Genomic DNA, 8,930 nt, shown 5'->3' with positions numbered 1-8,930 from the left:
AGTTAATTATATCATATTCATGTATAGGAAAAAACAATATATTAGGGGTCAGCACTGTCTACCATTTCAAGGCATCCCCTGGGGGGCTTGAAACGTATCCCCTATGGGTAAGGGGAGGCTACTGTACATGACCACGACTGACCTTCTCACAATGTTGTTTTGGGGAAACCTCTTTTTTTCATTGGGACAACACTAAGATTTGAATTACTTTATCAAAAGCCAGAACCACAATAAGACACACTTTCAAAGAGAAAAAATGTCCCCAGTTCTTTGAGGGCTCTGTCCCAGGTGGTACTGCTTCTATGGAAAATATGTTGACTATATGAACTGCTGACCATCCTTCCAAATTCTGAATATAACTCTCTAATTAAACACCTTTACATATTTTTCCTCAAAGAATTTCTGAATTGAGTCTTATTTGATATAGGGATATTAGACACTTTTGCTTAGTTCATTTCCTGACTGATGGACAGTGTGAACATGAATGAATTCAAAACTATGTTGACTGCCTAGAAGTCACCTGAATTGATACATAAATCATACTTCTTTATCCAAATGGCAAACCAGTACAGAAGCAGAGAGAAAAGATGTGGAGAATGAATGAGAATACAAGTTGGACTGCAATGAACAGTAAAACTGAAGTGGAAAGGTAATTTACGTGAACCACATTTATTTTATTTTTTTAATATAATTTATTGTCAAATTGGCTTATATACAACACCCAGTGCTCATGCCAACAAATGCCCTCCTCAATGCCCATCACCCACTTTCCCCTCTCTCCCACTGCCGCCCCCATCCACCCCCAGTTTGTTCTCTGTATTTAAGAGTCTCTTGTGGTTTGCCTCCCTCCCTCTCTGTTTGTAACTATTTTTTTCCCCTTCCCTTCCCCCATGGTCTTCTGTTAAGTTTCTCAAGATCCACACATGAGTGAAAACATATGATACCTGTCGTATTCGGACTGACTTCTTTCACTCAGCATAATACCTTCCAGTTCCATCCACGTTGTTGCAAACGGCGCGATTTCATTCTTTCTCATTGCCAAGTAGTATTCCATTGTGTATATAAACCACATCTTCTCTTCTCATTCATCCGTTGATGGACATTTAGGCTCTTTCCATAATTTGGCTATTGTTGAGAGTGCTGCTATAAACATTGGGGTACAAGTGCCCCTATGCATCAGTACTCCTGTATCCCTTGGGTAAATTCCTAGCAGTGCTATTGCTGGGTCATAGGGTAGATCTATTTTTAATTTTTTGAGGAAATTCCACACTTTTTCCAGAGTGGCTGCACCAGTTTGCCTTCCTACCAACAGTGCAAGAGGGTTCCCATTTCTCCACATCCTTGCTAGCATCTGTAGTTTCCTGATTTATTCACTTTAGCCACTCTGGTGTGAGGTGATATCTCAGTGTGGCTTTTATTTGTATTTGCCTGATGATGGGCCAACGTTCTCATATCTGTTGGCCATCGAAATGTGTTCTTTGGAAAAGTGTCTATTCATGTCTATGTGAACCACATTTAAAACACATACATTTCCAGGGCACCTTGGTGGCTCAGTCGGTTGAGCGTCCAACTTCAGCTTGGGTTGTGATCTTGCAGTTCATGAGTCCGAGCCCCATATCAGGCTTGGTGCTGTCACCATGGAGCCCGCTTCAGATCCTCTGTCCCCCTCTCTCTCTGCACCTCCCCCACTTGCGTGCACTCTCTCTCTCTTTCTCAAAAAGAAATTAACATGTAAAAAAAAAAAAAAAACACCACGTACATTTCCCAGACAAAATGTTGGAATTTGTGTTTCAAAACTGGACACCTACAGGCCTGCAAACTAGGTCTGGTCAGATCAAACTTGTTTAAGCAATTCTGTGCGAGTGAAATTTGTTCCCAGTTGTTTAAACTGCTAGATTAAACTGGATTAAAATCAGAATTGCCTTTTCACTTCAGAGTCTGCACTGACCATGGCCCCACGATGTCCCCTAGGGAGCCGGCTGGTAAAGTAAGAGAACGCCTCTCCTTCTGTGCCCTACCACCCACCTCTTCTCTATTTCTCTGGCTTCCTTTGGGAAGAATTGTTTGTGCATCAGGAGCTCCAACGGGTTCCGTGCGTACTTGGAAGGAATGTGTGTCCTGCTGTCGGGTGTTCTATAAATAGCAGTTGGTGTGTTGTTCAGTTCTACCTTTTTGCTGATTTTCTCACTATCAATTACTGAGAGAGGAGTTTCGAAGTCTTCATTTCTCACTGTGGATTTGTCATTTCTCCGTTTCTATCGGTTATTGGCTTTGTATTCTGAAATCCTGTTGTTGGGTACATACACATTGAGGATTGCTGCCTCCTTGGTGAATTGGCTCTTTTGTCATTATGCAACGTCTCCTCTTTATTCCTGGTAATTTTTCATGTTCCAATGCCCATTTTAATATAAAAATAGCCCTTATAGGTTTCTTTTGATTAGGGCTTGCATGGTTTATCTTTTTTCCTTATTTTTATTTTGAACACACCTGTATCAACATATCTAATGTGGGTTTCTTTTAGGCAATATATAGTTGTGTCTTGTTTTTATTATTATTATTTTAATTCATTCTTTAAATCCTGGTCTTTTAACTGAGAGGCCTGATGGACATACTCTAAAATGGCCCCAGTGATCCCTGTATCTTGAATTTATGTCCTTGCTTAATCCCCTCTGGTTAAGTGTGGAAAGGTCCTGTGAGTTGCTCCTAACCAATACGATGTGGCAAAGGCAATGGGATGTCACTTTTTTGGTTACATCACCTGAGGTTATAACTTCCATCTTGATAGACTCGTTCCCTTGCTGCCTTTGATGAAGGAAGTTGCCATTTTGGGGAGACTCACATGGCAAAGGACTGATGGCAGCTGACAGTTAACGTCCAGCTGAAAACTGAGGCCCTCAGTCCAGCAGCCCAAAAGAAACTGAATCATCCTAATGACCATGTAAGTGAGCTTGGAAGTAGATCCCTTCCCAGTCAAACCTTCATATGAGAGCACATTCCTGGCCAACATCTTGGTTGAAGCTTCACGAGAGCCACTAAGGCAGAGGACCCAGCTAAGCCATGCGTGCCTTGACCCCTGACCCACAGAAACTGGGAGATAATAAATATTTATTGCAGCTAAGTTTGTGGCAATTTGTTTCACAGCAACAAATAACTGGTGTATGTGTTTTACCATTTATATTTAATATAAGATAGGTTGGTAATTAGATCACCATTTTATTTGTTTGTCTCTTCTGTTTTTCATTTTCCCTTTCCTACCTTTCCTTGTATTACTTGAATATTTTTGTACTCTGTTTTAATTTTCTATTGAGAATCTTACTATAGCTCTTTGAAAGGAAACCTTTTTAGTAGTTGCTCTAGGAATACATACTTAACTTTTCACACCCTATCTGGAATTGTATTCTACAATTTCAAGTGAGCTATAGAAACTTTATCACCGTGTAAGTGCCTTTGGCATCCCCTTTCGTGTTGTACACGTCATAGTATTACATCTACATACATTGACAACTCCATCAGACAGAGCTACAAGTTTTGCTTTAAACTGTCATATATATTTTAAAAACTTCAATCCTATTATATTTCCCAGATATCTTCCATTTTGGTTGTTCTGCCTTCATTACTGTTCTTACAAATTTTCCTCTGCTGTAGTTTCCTTTTATGAAGAATTTCATTAGCACTTATTAGAGAATAGTTCTGGTGGCAATGAATTCTCTTCCTTTTCCTTTATATGAGAATGTCTTCATCTATCTTTATTCCTTACGGACATTTTCACTGAATACAGAATTCTGGGCTGACAGTTCTTTTCATTTACCTCTCAAAAATTTTATTCTACTTCCTTCCTGTTTCCATGGTTTCTGATGAGAAACAAGCAGTCATGTGAACATTTGTTCCCCTGTATGAAATACATCATTTGTCTTTGATTGCTTTCAGGAATTTTTCTTTGTCTTTCATCAGTTTGATCATGACATCTGGGTTTCTTTGAATTTATCCTGTCTGGAGTTCAGTGAGTTTCTTCAAGCTGTATGGTTATGTCTCTTGCGAAATGTGGAAGTTTTTCCACCATAATTTATTCAGATATTTGTTCCCATTCAACACTCTTTTTTCTTTCCTTCTGGGAGTCTAATAGCACAAATATTAAATGTCTTGATATTGTTCCAGGGATCCCTCAGGTGCTGTTAGTTATTGGTTTTTTTCCCCCAATTTTTTCCTCTGTTATTTGGGTTGGATACTTTTTATTGATTTATCTTAAGTTTATTTCCATTCACAGACTATATTTCAGTTACTGCACTATTCAGTTCTGAAATTTCCATTTGGTTTATCTTTTTATCTTCTCTTTTGCAGAGACTTTCTATTTTTCCATTTGTTTCAAGAGTGCTTGCTCTTACTTCTTGGAGCATGGTTATAATCACTGCCTTAAAAAAATCTTCTCACAGTTGATATCTGTTGCTTGTTTCTTTCCTTGTCAGTTGTGACTCTCATGGGTCTTTATATGCTGAGTGATTTGGGTTTATATCCTGGACCTTTCAAACATTATGTGAGACTCTGAGTCTGGTGTGAGTCATAAAAGGAACACTGATTTTTTTTTTTTTTAATCAGACTATGGACCAGGTTATATTCTGGCTGTAAGCTCTGACCTGCCTCCATGGACTATGGTTTCAATGTCAGTTCTATTTTCAAAGTGCATTGCCATTCCGATGAGTCCAGTGTGTGTGCAACCCAATGGTCAGTCTTGGGCCTGGATCAGGGTCTATCCTATAGTTCAGTCCTCAAAATCTGTATGGTATGCTGTTCAGTGTCAGATCCACACATGTGCAGCTTGGAGGGAAGCCCAGGAGTTCATACATCAATTCGCGAGATTTCCTTCTTAATCCCTCCATTCTCCACATTCTCCCCCATGCTGTCTGGCTCCGTGGAGCCTCTACTCCAAGCCCTCCAGCCAGCAAGCTTGGACTTTGGTTTCCTTGCTCTGCCACATGCTTCCTGTAACTTTCTGTATCGAAAGCCAAGTGGTGGGAAGAAAGATTGGAAGCACAAAAAGAATACTGCACACTATGATCACCGTTCCTCTGGTCAAATAGAACTATTCCACCCATTAGGTGCCTGCCCATTACCACTGCTGCCACAATATTGTCTGTGGGCACGGCTGGGAAAAAAAGAAATCAAACCCAGAGGATTTCCACCCCCCCCCCCAACTCTTAGGAGTCTCCTTTCTTGTTTCTTGAAGCAGAAAGAGAGGACTTCTCTTGGAGCTCTTTCTCTCGGCCTCTGGTGCACACCTCTGAGTTTCTGACTGCCTTGGAGTCCAGGTGGGGCAACACTGGAGGGAAAGAAAAATGGCAAGCTCACTGCTGGTTTAGTGGAACTTTGCATTCTGGTCTCTTTCCCTGACCTGCCTGCTACAGTCTATGTGGCAGAGCCCTCAGATACCTACTCCATCTGTTCTCTCCAGGATTTATAGTTGTATTCAGTGTGTCTTCCCTTATTCTATGCTTTTCTGGAGTTAGCATCTCCTTTTGCTTCTGAGATCACTGATCTTTTGCTGTGTGGAAAATGCTATCTTTATACGTGGCATTTATTGCAAAGAAAGAGTTGCGTTTTAAAATTTTCGGTAATAGCTCTTTGTTATGGCCTAAAAGAGTTAGGCTGTCCACATTCTATTTTCTGAATCCACAATTAGAGGCATTTTTCCCGAAGACAAATTCTCAAAGGAACACATTCACATGAAGATTGAACCACAACCTCATTAGGCCTGCATAATACTTTCAGTGCTTTTCCTTGTTTGCATCCTCCCTTTTCACATTAATGGGGGGAAAAATGCTCTGAGAAGGCCATAAAAACTCTGAGATTTTGAGCTTGAGTGGCCGGGAGAAGGTGCCCTTCACCCAGACATGGAGTGTAGAGTGGGAAACAGGTTCGGGGGGGGGTGGCGGGAGGGACGGGGACACGTTCTGTGTTGTGTTCATCACCCATTGACAGGAAGAGCCTGCCAAAATATCCAGGCAACGGGAGCCTGGAGTTGAGGGGCAGAGGTCAGATTTAGGTGGTAGCAAGAATCACTCCCCAAGAAGTTATCATGGAAGATGCGAGGAAGAAAATGATGATGGGAGGGGAGACGATGCAGCGTGGCAAGAGAGGAGAGACAGGGGCCGTGTACAGAGATGTGCTTAAGCCTCCCACGGCCCAGGACTTGCCCCCCTGGTGCTGGCCTCATTTCTGTATCACTGCCCTGCAAAGCTCTCCCACCGCTGTGCCTTCCTACCCTTCCTGGGTTTCACTCCACCCCCCAGATCCTGGCGAATTCCCCCTCAGCGTCCCCCCTTTCAGGGCAGAGACTGGCCCTCTATCTGGAGCTTATTCAAAGGCAGAGGTGGTATTTTGGTCACCATGGCAGATCCACTGAGGGAGATTTTCAGGATCTCCCTGATTCTGGCTGCTAGTGGAGACAGTCTGGGGTGAACTGGCACCTTTCTGTGGCTTGCCTGACCCGTACAAGAATTTCCCTGGGCCTCCTAATCGGCACAATTCCCTCTGTATGGTGAAGTAACAAGACTTTTCAGACACTTTAGCCTTGCCAAATTGTGTTTGGACACACTGTCATATTTTATTGGAACAACCACTGTATGAATCCCAGTATGCCAGGTTTTGCCACAGTAATAAACCCGAATCTCAGTGGCTTAACACACCAAAAGATGCTACATGTGCTTACACAACAAGGGGTGGTGGGTGCTGTGCTCTTCAGAGACCTCTGAGACCCAGGCTAGGGTCTCATCTTCGCCATTGTTTTCACAGTCACAGCGCCAGTGGGAAGGGGACATGATTTGTACACTGAGACTTAGAGCATCTGCTAGCTTTTCTCTTCTCTTTTCTTTCTCTTCTCTTTCCTCTTTTCTTTCCTCTTCTCTTCTCTTTTCTTCTCTTTTCTTTCCTCTTCTCTTTCTTCTCTCTCTCCCTTCCTCCCTCCCATCCTGTTTCTTTCTTTCTTTCTTTCTTTCTTTCTTTCTTTCTTTCTTTCTTTCAGAAGTCACATTCCATTGGCCACAGCAAGCCACATGGCCACATTTAACTTGAGGACAAGGAGACAGGGAAGTTAAATCCTCTCTTGCCCCTAAGGGCGAAATGGAGAATCTCGGTAATGACTACCCAAACCATACCCTCAAGAGTTGTTATCTCGACTTACAAATTGAAAAACTCGGACTCCATTAAGTCACCTTTCCAAAGTCACACAGGTAATAAGTCAGCAGAGCAAGGATCCAGGTGCATACTTGTTTAACTGTAAAACCCACGCACCTTCCACAAGTCGGATGTCTCCTCTTCAGGAAACCATTACACAGAAGATGGTTCTTATTAGCTTCAAGGGAATTTCAGATGCTGACAAGTAAAAAGTTTGACCCCCGATTAAAGTTAATCTTGTGAAAATGTGTTTCTTTTCTCTCTCTTCTTCAAACAACCTGTTTAAAAAAAAAAAAAAAAGGAAAAAGAAAAAGGAAGAAGGGGGAAAAAAGAAGAAAAGAAAAAATAAAGAAAAAAAGAGGAATAAAAAAAAATGAGCCCTTTGGGTGGACCTCTGACCCAATATCTAATTGCATGTCAGGGCGATTTGTTTTTTTTTTCTCACTGTGTGGTATTTTCCACTCACAGAACTGGGTCAGAAGAAGTCTGTATCTTAATCTACACACTGGTTCTTGCTTCTGTTTGTTCTCTGCTTGATCGTGTGCCCTTCACTCCTCCTGTGGAATGTTCCCATGACAATGGAAGAATGGCCATACAGCTAGCCAGACAGAAGGGACAGACCAAGTACTCAGCCCAACTTCTGTCAGACTTACAATTCTAAGTGGGAAGGTAGAGGGCATGAGAGTACTCGCAACCCATTTGCCCACTTGGGAGAAGTCAGCAGTGAGTGCATAGTCCCACTCTGCAGATGAGGAAACAGGTGCAGAGAGGTTAAGTGATTAAACCAGATTAAAACAAGCTGTGATTCTTTTTTTCTGAATCGTAGCTTAATTTCCTGTCCACTCTACACTGCAGCCTTGTATTTGCCCTTCAACTCCTGGGAAACGTGCCGGTAAGTATACCAGCAGACTAGGGGGAGCTCTGCCTTGTCTAAAGACTTCTGCCTTCACATGACTTGCTCTCTGGTGGTTACGAGAATAGGTGTGGCCCTTCGCCAGAGACATAAGAGGTGAGGCAGTGACCCCACTGCTCAGGCAGCTGGCCCTGGAGGTAGGAGGTCCCCCAGTGGTTTAGAAGAAATGCTTCTCAGGTCTCAGAACACTTCCTGAACAAACCCGGAATCCACACAAGAGTTCTAGGAAGAGGCATAGGTAGTCGTAGAAACTTGGGCCTGTTCTGCTGGGCTGAGCCTCTGCACCAGCCCATGAAGGACACTTAGCCGTGTTCTTGTTTTGACTCCAAAGAAGGAAAAAAACACCACTTGATTCAATGTGCTTTGAGTAGGGCCTGAAATCCTCAGCCTCGGTGTGTATGAGATTTGGAACTCAAGATGATGTTCGTGGTTTTGATGGCTGTTTCCGAAAGCACGAGACCCCCAGTGTCCTCTATCCATGGACTTATGAGGGGTGGAAATGAAAGAAACCATTTCAAATGCAGCTTGAAATTAAAAAAAAAAAAAAAGTCACATACTTTTCTGTGTATGTCATCTTTTCCCAGATGGATCCGAAATGAGCCACATCATTTCCCTGGTGCAGAGTTTCTGAGAGAATCAGAGATCTGAGAGCTGGGAGGGGCTTCAAGTCTCGGGGTGAGTCAGTTAGTCTCCTTTTCTTCCAACAGGTATAAATATGTTCTTCCCATTTTATAGACGAGGCCACTGCCATTCTGAGGTTGGTGATTCCTATCATGACATGGCCAGTGGGTGACGCTGGTGTAGAGGTTGGGGGGGTTGGCTGATTGCTTTTACTGCATGGAACTGCTCC

Source organism: Lynx canadensis, chromosome B3 (genome assembly GCF_007474595.2).
Source record: "Lynx canadensis isolate LIC74 chromosome B3, mLynCan4.pri.v2, whole genome shotgun sequence".
NCBI classification, from domain to species: domain Eukaryota; kingdom Metazoa; phylum Chordata; class Mammalia; order Carnivora; family Felidae; genus Lynx; species Lynx canadensis.
The sequence above is the reverse complement of the archived record's forward strand: the minus strand, read 5'-3'. Positions refer to the sequence as shown.